The following is a 14479-nucleotide window of genomic DNA, read 5'->3' as shown; positions in this document are numbered from 1 at the left end:
AGGAAAAATAACATCTGCAAGCATCAGACGGAAAACAGAGAAAAATAACATTCCTCTGTCTTCCTCTTATAGTGGCAGTATCACTGACACCATTACTAACCTCGTCACCATACCAAATTTTAACCCAAGATGGAAATTCTACACCAGAATTCAGTTATGGTTTAAGAAAGCAATGCTTTAACTCCAGACCAAAATATTCTGTTCCATTTTTTCAGCTTTACTGAGGTATAATTGGCAAACAAAATTATAATATATTTAAAGTGTACAACATGCATATACATTGAGAAAGAATTCTCAGAATCTAATAAATTAACACATGCATCACTTGCGATATTTACCTTCTAAAAAAACAAAAGTTCTATTCTCGGCAAATTTCAAGTATACAATACAATTATTATCAATTATAGTCACCATGATATACATTAGGTCCTCAGAACTTATTCATTTTATAACTAAAAGTTTGTACCCTTTTACCAGTCTCTTCTATTCTTCCCATCCCCCAATCCCTGGCAACCAGCATTCTATCTTCTGTTTCTATAAATTTGACTTGTTTTTTTTTTGAGATTCCACATACAAGTGATACCATGCAGTAATTGTCTTTCTCTACCTAGATTATTTTAGTTACCTAATGCTCTTTGTTGTTGCAAATGACAGGATTCACTTATTTGATGTATATTTATCACATTTTCTTTATTTATTTATTCATCTATCAGCTACACTTTGCTGGTTTCCATATCTTGTGACTACTGTGACTAATTCTGTGATGAATATGACAATAAAGCATTTATCTCTAATCTTTTTCAAAATAGATATTGAAAAAGATTAGAGACAAAGTGGATTAGTGGATTGAGCATGAGCTGTGAACCAAAGGGTCACTGGTCCAGTTCCCACTCTGAGCACATGCCTGGGTTGCAGGCCAGGTCCCCAATGGGAGCCATGTGAGAGGCAACCACACACTGATGTTTCTTTTTCTCTCTTTCTCCCCCCCTTCCCCTCTCTCTAAGAATAAATAAAAATAAAAATAAATTTTAAATCCTTATTGTGCTTTTTTAATATCTAAAAATAAATTATTTATAATTACATTTATTGGGTGACATTGGTTAATAAACATATAGGTTTCAAGTGTACAGTTCTAAGATATATTATCTGTATATTGCATTGTGCCCAGCATCCAAAGTCAAATCTCCCACCACTATATGTTTCATTTCCCTTACTTTTTACTATGCCCCTCTTCCCTCTGGTAACCACCATTCTGTTGTCTGTGTCTATGAATTTTTGTTTTTCTTGTTTGTTCATTTATTGAATTTAGTTATATGTCCTGCATATGAATGAAATCATATGGTTCTTGACTTTTTCTGTCTGACTTATTTCACTTAGCATGATATTCTCAAGATCCATCCATGCTGGCACAAGTGGCAGTGTTTCATCTTTTCTTTTGCCTGAACTGTCTTCCATTGCATATTTGCACCACATTTTCTTTACCCAATCATCTATTGAAGGAAATTTCAGTTGTTTTCATGTCTTGGCCACTGTAAACAATGCTGCAATAAACACTTATTGTGGTTTTTATTGAAATTTCCCTGACAATTAGTGACATTGAACAACCTTTCATATACCTGTAGGCCATTTGTATGTCTTCTTTGGAAAATGTCTAGTCAGACTCTTTTCCCCTTTTTAATTAGTTTTTTTAAAATTTATCTATTGAATTATATGAGTTCATTGTATATTTTGAATACTAATCCTTTATCAGATATATGGTTTAGAAATTTTTCTTCCATTTCACAGGTTGCCTTTTCAATTTGTTGATTTTTTCTTTGCAAAAGCTTTTGAATTTGATGTAGCCCTATTTATCTACATTGCTTTTGTGGCCTTGACTTTTGTTTTCAAATCCAAAAATATCATTGTCAAGACCAATGTCAAAGAGCTTACCCCTTATGTTTTCTTTTAAGAGTTTTGCAGTTGAAGGCCTTACTTCAAATATGTAATCCATTTTGAGTTAACTTTGCTTATGGTATAAGAAAGTAGTAAAGATTCATTATTTTGCCTGTGGATATCCAGCTTTCCCATAACCATTTATTAAAGAGGCTGTCTTTTTCCCACTGTATATTCTTGGCTCACTTGTCAAATTGACCATACATGCATGAGTTTATTTCTGGGCTGTCTAGTCTGTTTCATTGACCTACTGTCTGTTTTTATAACAACACCATATATTGTTTTGATTACTATAGCTTTGTAATACAGTTTGAAATCAGGAAGTGTGACACCTCCAGTTTTGTTCTTCTTTCTCAAAACTGCTTTGAATATTCAGGTCCTTTTGTGGTTTCATACAAATTTTAGGATTATTTGTTCTATTTCTGTGAAAAATGTCATTGGAAAAATATCAAATGTCATTGATAGCAATTGCCTTGCTTATGTAAATCACTTTGGGTAGTGTGAACATTTTAACAATATGAATTCTTCAAATGCATGAATGTATATGTACAGACTATCTTTCCATTTATTTGCATCTTTTTCGATTTTTCTTATCAGTATTTTATAGTTTGCAGTGTACAGATCTTTCAACTCCTTAAATTTATTTCATAGTATTTTATTCAGTCTGGTACTATTATAAAATGGGATTATTTTGTCAGTTACTCTTTACAGATAGTTTGTTGTTAGTATAGAGAAATACAACTAATTTTTGTATATTGATTTTGTATTCTACAAGTTTCCTGAATTTGTTCATTGTTTTTAACCATTTTTTAGGAGTTTTTAAGGTCTTCTACATATAATATAATGCCGTCTGCAAACAGAAACAAATTTACTTCTTCCTTTCCAACTTACCATCTTTTCCATGCCTGACGGTTCTGGCTAGGACCTCTAGTACTATACTGAATAAACAAGACGAGAGTAGGTATTGGGAGCCACCCTGCCTGGTTTCAGGAGCTGTAACCCCGCCAGGGCTAAGGCTGAGTCAGGGACCTTTGGACCATAAGCCACTAAGGAGACAAAGCTTATCTCCCTGGCAGGAGCACTGCTTCTGCTCTTTTTTTATAACTGATCCCCAATGCTTGGTCAGTTAGCCAAGGTCAGGTAAGATTCCTCAAGGGGGGAACAACTTAAGATAGGCATGATCACATGGAGGCCCCAGGGAAGGACTTGGGGGGCTATGGAGAAAGGGGGTGTTGGACCCTCACCCCTCGGCTTTGATGAAGCCTCATTTCTCCTAATTCCTTGACTATCTTGCCTCCTCTGCCTGACTTAAGCCTGAAACAATGGCAAAGGGCAGTGCATGCAGCCCTGTGCTAGAAAGGGCAGGCTCCCCGGGTGAGCAGGCCTGAGACAGGAGATCTAAAATCCTGTGAAGGCTGCTTTGCTAAGAATGCTCTTAGTTAAATGATAAAGGCTCAAGCAGGAAATGAGTTTGTTTCCCAAAGTTTTGTAGCCTTTTAGCTGATAGACCCTGACTCAGAAGAAGCCCTAATAGTCCTTTGTATGATATCTACTGTCTGCCTTTGTATGCTATCCTTACTGCCTGACAGTGATTAATGAGCTGTACCTGTATTCCTGTGCAAAGTAAACCCAATAAAAGCCTGTCTAGGCAAGGGTCAGCATGCTCTTCCCCTGAGAGAGTTGCCAGGCCACTCTGAGGTGCTCCCCCCTTGAGGGAGTAGCCATGCCGCCCCTTTCCTCCACAAGACTCGGTAGTCATGTGAATTTGTCTCGAATCCCATCCATGATACTAAGGGCACTGTGAGCAGGTGTCTGCGTCAAGTAGGCACCCTTGTTTCATTCCTAGTCTTGTTCCTAATCTTGAACTCTTCCAAAAAAATAGAAAAGGAAAGAATACTCCCAAACTTATTTGATGATGCTAGCATTACCCTGATCAAAGCCAGGCAAGGACACTACAAAAAAAATAAAATTGCATGCCAATATCCCTGATAAACATAGATGTAAAAATCCTCAAAAAATATTATCAGATCACATTCAACATTACATTAAAAGGATCATACACCCTGATCAACTGGCATTTATCCCAGGGATGCAAAGATGATTCACGTATACAAATCAACAAGTGTGGTACACCACATTAATGTGTGAATGGTTAAAATCATAAGACCATCTCAAAAGATGCAGAAAAATGACAAAATCAACATTCTTTCATGATTAAAAAAAACCTCTCCAAAAATTGAGTACAGAAGCAATGTACCTCAACATAAAACAAACCCTTTAATATAACAAGCCCACAGCTAACATCACCTTCTTTCTGGACTCCCACTTCACAAAATAAGTCCCACACTGTTTCTTTTAGGACACAATTTTTACACTTGAAGGTGGAGGAAAAAAACTCCACAACAGTCTGAAGCTCATTCTAGAAATAGCCAATAGTAACACATGCTCCTTTTCTAGTAAAGATCAGTGTTTGACAAAAGCCAAACTCCTTGACCCTGTCTGGTGGTTTTCAGAATCCAAAAAACTCATGTGTTGTATTTAAAGTCCCTGCCAAGAACTGTACTTTGTTCCCAGACAACTCTGATGTTGCAGACATTGAATTGATGATGATGATGAAATGAGGTCCGATTCCCAGTACTTAGGATAATGATGCATGAGGCCAATACAACATTTTTTTTGCAGCTCCATTGATTCCAGGTAGTGCCTTAATTCCAAGTAGGTTATGAGATCAAACACATGGAAAGGACACTCCAAATTTAAAACAAGACTTTCATCCACACGAGTAAATGCTTCCTCACTGAGTTATGATCTGGGGGGAAGTTGCAAATGCAGATGCATTATTTTCCCCTTTGGTATCAATATCTGCCAGTAAATAAAAAACTGAGGGGGGCTCCAGTTCAATATATTGGATCTAGAAAATAGTTTACCTCCCTTTCTCAAATCCATTGAAAGGACAACAAAAAAATACACAAAAAAAGAATAAAAATCATAAAAATTCTAAGAATTGGAAGATAGGGCATAAGTGGGTCAAAGATTTGGTAAATTATCTTGAAGATGAATGGCATATGAGATTTCGCTAATGGACAAAACAGAAAATAGAAAAGGCGCTACCCAGACTACAAGAGAAGGAACTTGGGAAGCTGCAACGACTGAGGGAGCTGCCACTCCACAAACGACCTCTGCGATGGGAGCCCTGGAAGGGAGCAGACCCCAGTGCGGCCGACTGGACAACCTGTGGGCAGGGTGCGCAGTGAAGTAGGCTCACGTTTCTGGTGCCAACAAGAAAAGAAATTCCAAAAAAAAATAAAATGCTGTACAAAAATTCACAGCAAAAATAGGAAACACGATTATAAAAAATTTGTGGAATCTAAAAAAAAGAGAGCACTGAACTTGAACTTGAACCATTCTTCTTCAAGCAGACTTGATTTAAGAATACGTATTACATTGCCTCTCTAGCCACACTCTGGTTCTGCTGTAATAATGAGCAATATCATAATATTGTTAATGATGTTGATTACATTTTGATTTTCAGAATCAATATATAAACAAAGCATCAAACACTCTATTAAAGTTACCATTTAGAATGTAAATGGTTGCAACCTTAGTGATGTAAAAATAATGGCAGAACTGAGCCAACACTAGATGTGAGAAGAGGAGGAGAAATGGGAGAGAAATGTAGGAGCAGTCAACTCCATCACATCTTACACCATGGGCAGTTACCCAGTATATTTGAATCTGATAGAACAAGGAATAAATGTATAAATCATAGAGCAGACAAAAGAAAAAGGAGCAGAGAGAAGGCACAGGGAAAAAGGAAGAAGGGTGATGGATGAGAGCTGAAATCGTCCTTTTAGTTATTTTTTACAACAAGGACTTAAAAGACAACTTGATGTTAGAAGCTAAGAAATTGATATTTAAAGTTCTACAAAACAGATATTTAGAGCTATAGTGGTAACCACTGGAAGAGCTAAAAGCAGAAAATATCAGAGCTGGTAGCCTCTTGGGAATAGGGCTACAGCTATGGGAAGAGACAGTTTTTCCTGTGGCCCCCTTATCTTTTGATCAAATTATCTTTGATCAAAATTTCATTCTCATGAGGATGGACTCTTAAGATGCTCATTTACATACTATATTGGAACAGCCTCAGTTTTCTATCTTTTCTATTTTCAAATCCTCAACCAATGCAGCAAGGACTCCACACAATGATCAAAATCTGACGGCGGGTTAGATTTCCATTGTTTTCAACTCTAAGGTCCGTAGCCACCTCCCTGGACTTCTCCAAGTCTGGCATGTATTCCCTTCCGGACCGCAGGGGCAGGTCTTCTGAAACATCACCAACTGCCTGCTTGTGTCTCCAAAATCATCATTTTTCTATGGATGTCAGCTTATCTTACAACCAAGCATCGTAACTCTCTTGTCGGTCTCGTTAGTAAGGTGTGCTGGTGAAATCCAGGAATTCCTCGCCTTTGAACTACCAGGAAAGAAAAAGCTGCCAGAACTGACCTCCTGAAAATAAGACATTCCAGTTCTGAGCTCTAGCAGAGGGCACTGGTTGCACTTCCAGAGCTCTCACGGAAACGTCTGAGTCCTAACGACAAGGATGGAAAAATGGTTATTAAATTCTAAAAATATCCCCTTCTCTCTGGTATAAATGCCAAAGCCAAAGGCTAAAGAGCCAGAGGATAAAATGTAATGCTGTGCAATCTGTTTTCACCCTCCATGTTCACCCGGTCTCTAGGCACACTCCTACCTTCACCAGACCTCGGTTTAACGTACCCCTAGCCTCACTTCACTTTATGTGGTTTAATACGTCATAGCATTACTTCATCTTATTTGAATATACAATATAATACTGAGAGACCAAATAAAATTTATTGAAATTTCTTTAAAAAATATACATTCAGTTTGGCTTAGTTGTTTAAAAGCACATAGATTTTTAAGTAATACAAACCTACTGTAGGGTTTCAAACAAGGAAGTTTATGGAAGTTGGCTAAGGTCACACAACTTGCAAATATTTGAGTACTGCTCAGAATTGTTGTCTTCACTAAACAATGATTAAGCATAAGGGAACATGATAATCCTCAAGCCTATAAATCTACAATAAACTTAATGAATATTGCCTGACCTGAAAATTGATGATGGTACAGTTTTTTTTACATATTGGCAAATTTCTACTGAGGCTTATACTAAGCTTTTAGGGGTTATTTAAGTTCAGGGAAATAAAAATTTGGATTTTTTTCTTCAGATAAATCACAAAGAAGTTGGGACAAAAATCATTCTGTCTGATCATAACACTCTCTTAGAATATTAAACACCAGAGTGTTTTATTTCTGAATAAAAATAATTTTCTAAAGGCTAACCTATTTTCATTGCAGTATTGCAGTATTAGCATAAAATCTTTTTCTAAAATGCATGAATCTTTTCATACCATTTTTCTCCTCCTTTAAAGAGTTATTTACTTAGTTTTAGGGAGAAAGGAAGGAGGGAGAAAGAGAAGGAGAGAAACATCAATTGTTCGCCTTTGCACACTGCCAACCCACAGCGCTTGGCCCACAGCCCAGGCATGTGCCGTGTCTGGGAATCAAACCAGCAACCATTTGGTTTGCAGGTTGGTGTGCAATCCACTGAGCCACACCAGCCAGGGCCAATTTTTCTCCACTTTATATGTCTAAATGTAAATATATAATGTGTTAATTATTATAGACAACAGTCAAAAAAATTTAAGAACACTGACCTAAATCTATACTGACCATTTCTATAATAAAGCTCACTATTTTACCTTAAACATTATCTGCATTACCTGGGAATTTATATTTGTTGCTGGAATTAACATGAAAATAGATTACGTTTGACTAGGCAATACTAATTGGTAACAGTAGTTGCTTGGAGCATTGTGTTAAAAAGGATCCTAATGTTCCAAGTTCAGTGGTAAGAAAAGACCCTAATCAATTAACATATTTAGTATGAAAGCAAAGAGAGAAAAATGGCAGTGTGGGCCGATTATCTCTGTCAGGTGCTCACATCTAGTGCAGTTTTAAATGTTGAAAAGTTTTGCATTTTCTAAACTAAAACACAACTTCATAAATTAAAATTCTGTAATATAAAACCTATACTGAGTCTTCAGAAATTACCAAAATTGTAATAGTTACCCAAGCTGCTCCAGTAAAAAGAGGGAAGTAATCCAACATAAATATCAGCTTGTCATTCAGAGCCCTGGAGGGTACAGTCATAGGAATCAAATGACTTTGTAACTTAAGTGCTCTAACTTAACACCATCCTTCTCTAAGTCCAGTTGACTTTTCTAGGGATTGTTACTATACATAGACAAGAAATATTTTCTTTACTTTAAAAAATATTTTTTAAATAAATAGGATGTCTAGTAACAGGCCCATGTGAAGTGTGTGTATGTGTGTGTGTATGAACTTTGCACATGACCCAGGAGATACCACAAATTAGTTAGAAAGGAAAGGATGATTTAGGGACAGCTAATTAGCTACTAGCATTTTTTAAATGTTCCAGTTAGATACTCATCTGACAAATATACCAAAATTAATTCCACATGGGTTCTATTTAAGTGTGAAAGGTTATATCATTTTTTATACCTACAAAAAATTAGGTGAATTTTAACTGATTTCTGATTAGAGAAAGAATATTTAAGTTGAAATTCAATGCAAATAATTACAAAGGAAAAGATCAAAGATACAACTAGTAAAATATTTTTCTTTATAGAACACTTTATAAATAGCTGTTTCAAGTTATTTAAAAAATTTAGGGTCTGGCCAAGATGGAGGTGTAGGTAGAAACTCTTAGCATCCTCGCACAACCAAAAGGAAGATAACAACTAACCTAAAATCAATAAACAACCAGAAGCACCAGAAAATCAAACTGCATGGATCTCAGACAACCAAGGAATTAAAGAAAAAATCAACCAGAACAACCAGACTGGTAAGAATCTGAGGAGAGGCAGAAGACCACTTGGGCAGGGCTGGCTGAAGGCAAAACTGAGACTCAGAGCTGACTGTGGACTATGGCAGTTGCCACAGTGGGAGAAACTCCCAGTCTCACACAGAGTTTGTTGGAAAGTGGACTAGAGATGAGCAGGCAAACTGCACTGTTCCCTCTCTGGCCCCTCCCCCACAGGCAGCAGGGCAGCACAGCCAGGAGGCTTGCCCCACCCCAGTGAATGCCTAAGGCTCCCCCCTTACGACACGTCAAGGGAGTCAAGACAAAGAAATACGGCCCAAATAAAAGAACAGAGCAAAGCCCCAGGAAGAGAACTAAATGGTGAGGACATAACCAACCTATCTGATGGAGAATTTAAAGCCCTGGTAATCAAAATGCTCACAGAACTGAATGAGCTTGGTCAAAAAATGGGAAAAAAAATGAAAGCTACCCCAAATGAAATAAAGCAAAATATTCAGGAAACCAACAGTGACAGGAAGGAAACCAGGACTCAAATCAATGATTTGGAACAAAAGGAAGAAATAAACATCCAACCAGAACAGAATAAAGAAACAAGAATTCAAAAAAATGAAGAGAGACTTAGGAACCTCTGGGACAACTTGAAACATTCCAATATCTGAATTCTAGGGGTGTCAGAAGGAGAAGAAGAAGAACAAGAAATGGAAAACTTATTTGAACAAATAATGAAGGAAAACTTCCCTAATCTGGTGAAGGAAATAGACTTCTAGGAAGTCCAGGAAGCTCAGAGAGTCCCAAAGAAGTTGGACCCAAGGAGAAACACATCAAGGCACATCATCATTAAGTTACGTGAGATTAAAGATAAAGAGAGAATCCTAAAAGCAGCAAGAGAAAAGGAGACAGTTACCTACAAAGAAGTGCCCATAAGACTGTCAGCTGATTTTTCAAAAGAAACCTTGCAGGCAAAAAGGGGCTGGAAAGAAGTATTTGAAGTCACAAAAGGCAAGGACCTCCATCCAAGATTATCCAGCAATGCTTTCTTTTAGAATGGAAGGGCAGATAAAGTGCTTCCCAGATAAGGTCAAGTTCAAGGAGTTCATCATCACCAAGCCATTATTATATGACATGTTAGAGGGACTTATCTAAGAAAAAGATAAAAAATGTGAACAGTAAAATGACAACACACTCACAACTATCAGCAAATGACCTAAAAGAAAATACAAACAATAAAAACAAAAACTAAACAAATAACTAGAACAGGAACAGAATCAGAGAAATGAACATCACATGGAGGGTTGTCAGTGGGGAGGGGAAGGGAAGAATGGGGGGGGAAAGGTACAGGGAAGAAGAAGCATAATTTGTAGGCATAAAAGAGACAGGTAGAAGTAAAGAATGATATAGGAAACAGAAAACTCAAAGAACTTATAAGTACAACCAATGGGCATGAACTAAAGGGGGGTGCTGGAGGTTTGTGGGGGCAGGGCAGATGGGGGATAAAGGGGGTAAAAATTGGGAAAACTGTAATCGCATAATCAATAAAAATACTTAAAAAATTTTAAAGCATATACATTATTTTTCAAAACACTAAAAGCAAAAACTGAAAAAAAAACCCACAAATTAAATAATCTGTCCCAGTTAAGAATGTTTTGGTTTAAAAGAATGGTTCTATATTCAAATGATTTCCCAAGGAAAACTTATGGGGAATGTAACTGAAATGAAGTACAGGAAGTAAAGCTAGGTCTCCTGGGAATAAGAAAATGAGTAGGTAGCTCTTCTCTCCATCTCCATCTCTCTCTGGTCCACGTGGTCTATTTTCTCTGGTCTTCTGTATGCCTCCTGTGCTCTTTCTTCTGAAGGAAACCATGTCCACTTCTCTTTTAGAACTTCAGTTTACATGTGACTTTAATTGGCCTTGGTGCCAATTCTGGCTCCAGAATCCACCGACATCATAGTGACTCAGTCTTTCAGTGCCTTATTCCCAAACTTCTTGAGAGAAGATACAACGGGCCCTGATAGGGTCAAGTGTCTACATATGGTTCAACTGGGTATTCCCATTGGGCAAAAGGGTGTCCCATAGACACAGAACTGGTGAGGCCTATCCATTACTCAGTGGGTCTGGGCACAAGACAATGCCAAAGATAGGGACATGGGATGGGCAAGCACCCAAGACACACCTACAACACACTTATTGTGATGTTACCATGGACCTTCATAATCACAAGTTAAGCAAGAGAGCCTTCTGCAAAGTTTTATGGTCAAAATTATCTCCAATATGTGAAGAAAAAAAGCAAGGTTATGTTAGCAGTATCAGACAAGGGTGACATTTTGGTCCTTTGATTCATTATACTAGTTTGTTCTTTCCATAGTTTTTACCACAAATATCCATAATTCTAATAATCAGGAAAACAACAAAAACCAAGGAAAAGCCAAAAAATGTGGGGGAAAAGTAACAAATACTCAATCTAGTTTGAGTTCTCAGGGCACCGCTTTTTGTAGCACACTCCAGTTCTCAATCCCACCACGCTTACCCACTCTGCCATTCTTACAGTCACGTTCACTAGAACATTCTTCCAGGCTTTCCCTGCTCAGTGGATGTTCCTCATCCCTCAAGGCATGCGTGGAACAGCCTTCCTTAACTGCCATCGTCCAACAAAACTCCTCCTCTGTGTCTTTGAGCCCTGGGTCTGTAGCTCTACTAAAACCCTCATCCCAGCTGTGTTTTTGTTGGCTGTACGTTCCTCTGTCGTCCCAGCTATACTTGCAGTCCTTTTAGGAAGATGCTCTATGCGGTTAATGCTGTTTCACCAGCAGCTAGCACAGGACGTGTGACAAAGAGCAGGTATCTCAATAAACGTTTTTGCTGAATAAATGTTGTAAAGTCAAAGAATTCTTTCTCTATTAAGGTCAGAGACTTTATCCTCACACTGGCCCCACTCCAAGATTTTTTACTAAGAAAATAAATGAGATGTTTGAGACAAACTAGGAAGAAAAACATGGACTTCAGAGCTAAGCAGATTGGTTTTGAATCCCAGCTCTGATACTCCCTAGATGAATAAATTATTAAGTTTTTCTGAACCTCAGTTTCCACATCTTTAAAATAAGGGTGAAACCATCTTTCATGTAGAGATTAAAGGTGAAACATATAAAGTGGTTGGCACATAGTAGGGGTTTAATAAGTGGCAGCTATTATTCATGTCAGGTTATTAACTTTATGATAAATAGGTAAGTAATACCCAGAGATTTGTGTACTAATGAAAAATATGTGATATTTGAATTCTTTTTCAAAATTGATTAAAAGGAACTTTATCACCAAAATCACCAGTATATTTATAAACATAAAGGAAAGCCAGTAGCTCTAGAATGCAGAGGGTTGGAAAACTGCGTGAAATCCCAGAGACATTAGGATTTACAGGGACTATCTGATCACATTTTGGGACTTAATACACCATTTTGGACCATCTTTTTCACCTGAGATGCCATTCATGTATTAAAGCACAGTATTTAAAACAAACTTCAGGTTGTCAAACTCTGCTATTGCACTGTTCCGGTAAGTGGAGTCGAATTTCCCCTCTTTTGCTACCTGGGACAATACAAAACACAATGGAATGCTTATCCTTAAGAACATTCTAAGGGAAGGGAATGACCAAGCCACAGAATGCAGAGCAATTCATCTCCCAGCCTGGAGTGGGATGTCCTGAAGAGAGAGAGACACACAGTAAAAAACTCTGGTTCTGGATCAAGTGGAATCCTCCAAACTGGGTTCTGAGGAGACAGCACCCACTTGCTGTGGGTGCTCTTGGTGGGAGTCTGTGAATGGGGCAGGGAATCAGCTTGGATGTATGCTAAAAACTTTGTATTTTGCTATATTTATGTACTTTTAAAATACATATCTATCGAGTGTCTCTTGTGAGGAAGACCCACATTGGAGAGTGGGCAGTATACAGAGGTAAAGTCCATGCCCCTAGGGTCCAATCTCCTAGGGAAGATCGACAAACCCACAAACAACACCAGCATCAGGTCATGTAGGACATGCATCACGATGCATACATCTCGAGCACACCTCAAGCATTACATGATTTCAAAGGACTCTTGGCATCTCAGAGATTATCTCATAAAAGAAAGATGCAGAATCATTACTGAAGTTCTTCAATAACAAACATAGTGGTCCTAGGATTGGAATAATGTTTCCTGAAACATATGCATGCCATAACCCTTTTTTCTTCTACAAAGTAAATGCATCGAGGGTCTCTGCAGCTACTCCAAAAATGCTAGATTTGCATTGCCTATGTTAATGATTTTTATTATAATAGTTACATAACTCCCCTCCTTGGGAGCTTTGCATTTGCCATTCCTTCCCCTTGAAGATCTCCCCAGATGTCACAAGTCCTGCTCCCTCACCCATTCAGGTCTCTGCTCAAATACTACCTCCTTAGAGGCATTTCTCCTCTCATGGCTTCACCCTTCCCTCCTCTCCACTTTATTTCTTTATCCCATGGTATGTATTATTACTTGAAATGTTATTATACACTTGTTTAGTTTCTGCCTCTCTTTGCTGAAAGTTATTGAGCACATCTGCCTGATTCACCACTATAGCCCAGGACTAAAATATTAATAGTCTGCTCAAGGAAGACACCTTATAAAGATTTGTTTAATGAACAAAAGAATAAAGTGCCTCATTGGGAACATTCTACTCCTTTGAATAATCTCAGAAATGACAAAGCTTCTGGTGGGTGTGAATTTGGATTTTTGAATCAGTCAAGTTCACTTAGAGCTTTCTGATTAATATAATGGTTGGATGAGACTGAATTCATTCACTCATTCATTCAGCAAATACTTCTTGACAGTGATGGCGTGCCACACACTATTCTAGATTCTATATTATTTGGTTGGCCCCCCAAAATGTGACTGTAAAGTAAGATGAAGGGCTTTACTTCGTGATGGTAAAGTGATTCTGAAGAGTCCCAAAGATGGCTCACATGATAGCAACACAACTGACACAGAAGCGAGCTCTACAACATGGGCGCTCACGGCATAGGTGTGGAGATTCTGGCATATTTGGTTTTGAAAGATGGGTTTCAGCCTTTCTTGGTTCTACTTTCTATAAACAGGCCCTCTCAGGTACCTACAGGGGGACTTGTGGAGGCAGGAAGGGAAGGGTTGTACTTTTAATTCTGGACATTGCAGTGTGCAACAGACTCAGCTTCCACAGCTGTTGGTGTGTGGAAATTGAGTAAGCCTGCAAGTTGTAACTTAAACAATTTGGAGGCTCACAGAGACAAGGGAAAGTATTTTCATATATATATATATATGTGTGTGTGTGTGTGTGTGTGTGTGTGTGTGTGTGTGTAAAAGTTCTAAAGACATGCATGTGAATAATATATGCAAAAAAATAGCTTATTTGTTTTTTCCCCACCTCAGAGTACAAAACAGAAATTACTTAGTAAGTAATCCTGATTTATAATAGGGTTGTTTAGAACAAGATTCTCTAAATATAATCCTAATGGTGCTAAATACTTGTCTGCATTTGATGGTCCTTGAAAGTTCTAATCTATTGTATTGGGTTGGCCAAAGAAAATAAAAGACACATTTTTAAATTTCAACAATGACTTTATTGATTTGGATATT

This window comes from Sturnira hondurensis, unplaced genomic scaffold (genome assembly GCF_014824575.4).
Source record: "Sturnira hondurensis isolate 20B ecotype Veracruz unplaced genomic scaffold, ASM1482457v3 Scaffold0006413, whole genome shotgun sequence".
Classification (NCBI taxonomy): domain Eukaryota; kingdom Metazoa; phylum Chordata; class Mammalia; order Chiroptera; family Phyllostomidae; genus Sturnira; species Sturnira hondurensis.
The sequence above is the reverse complement of the archived record's forward strand: the minus strand, read 5'-3'. Positions refer to the sequence as shown.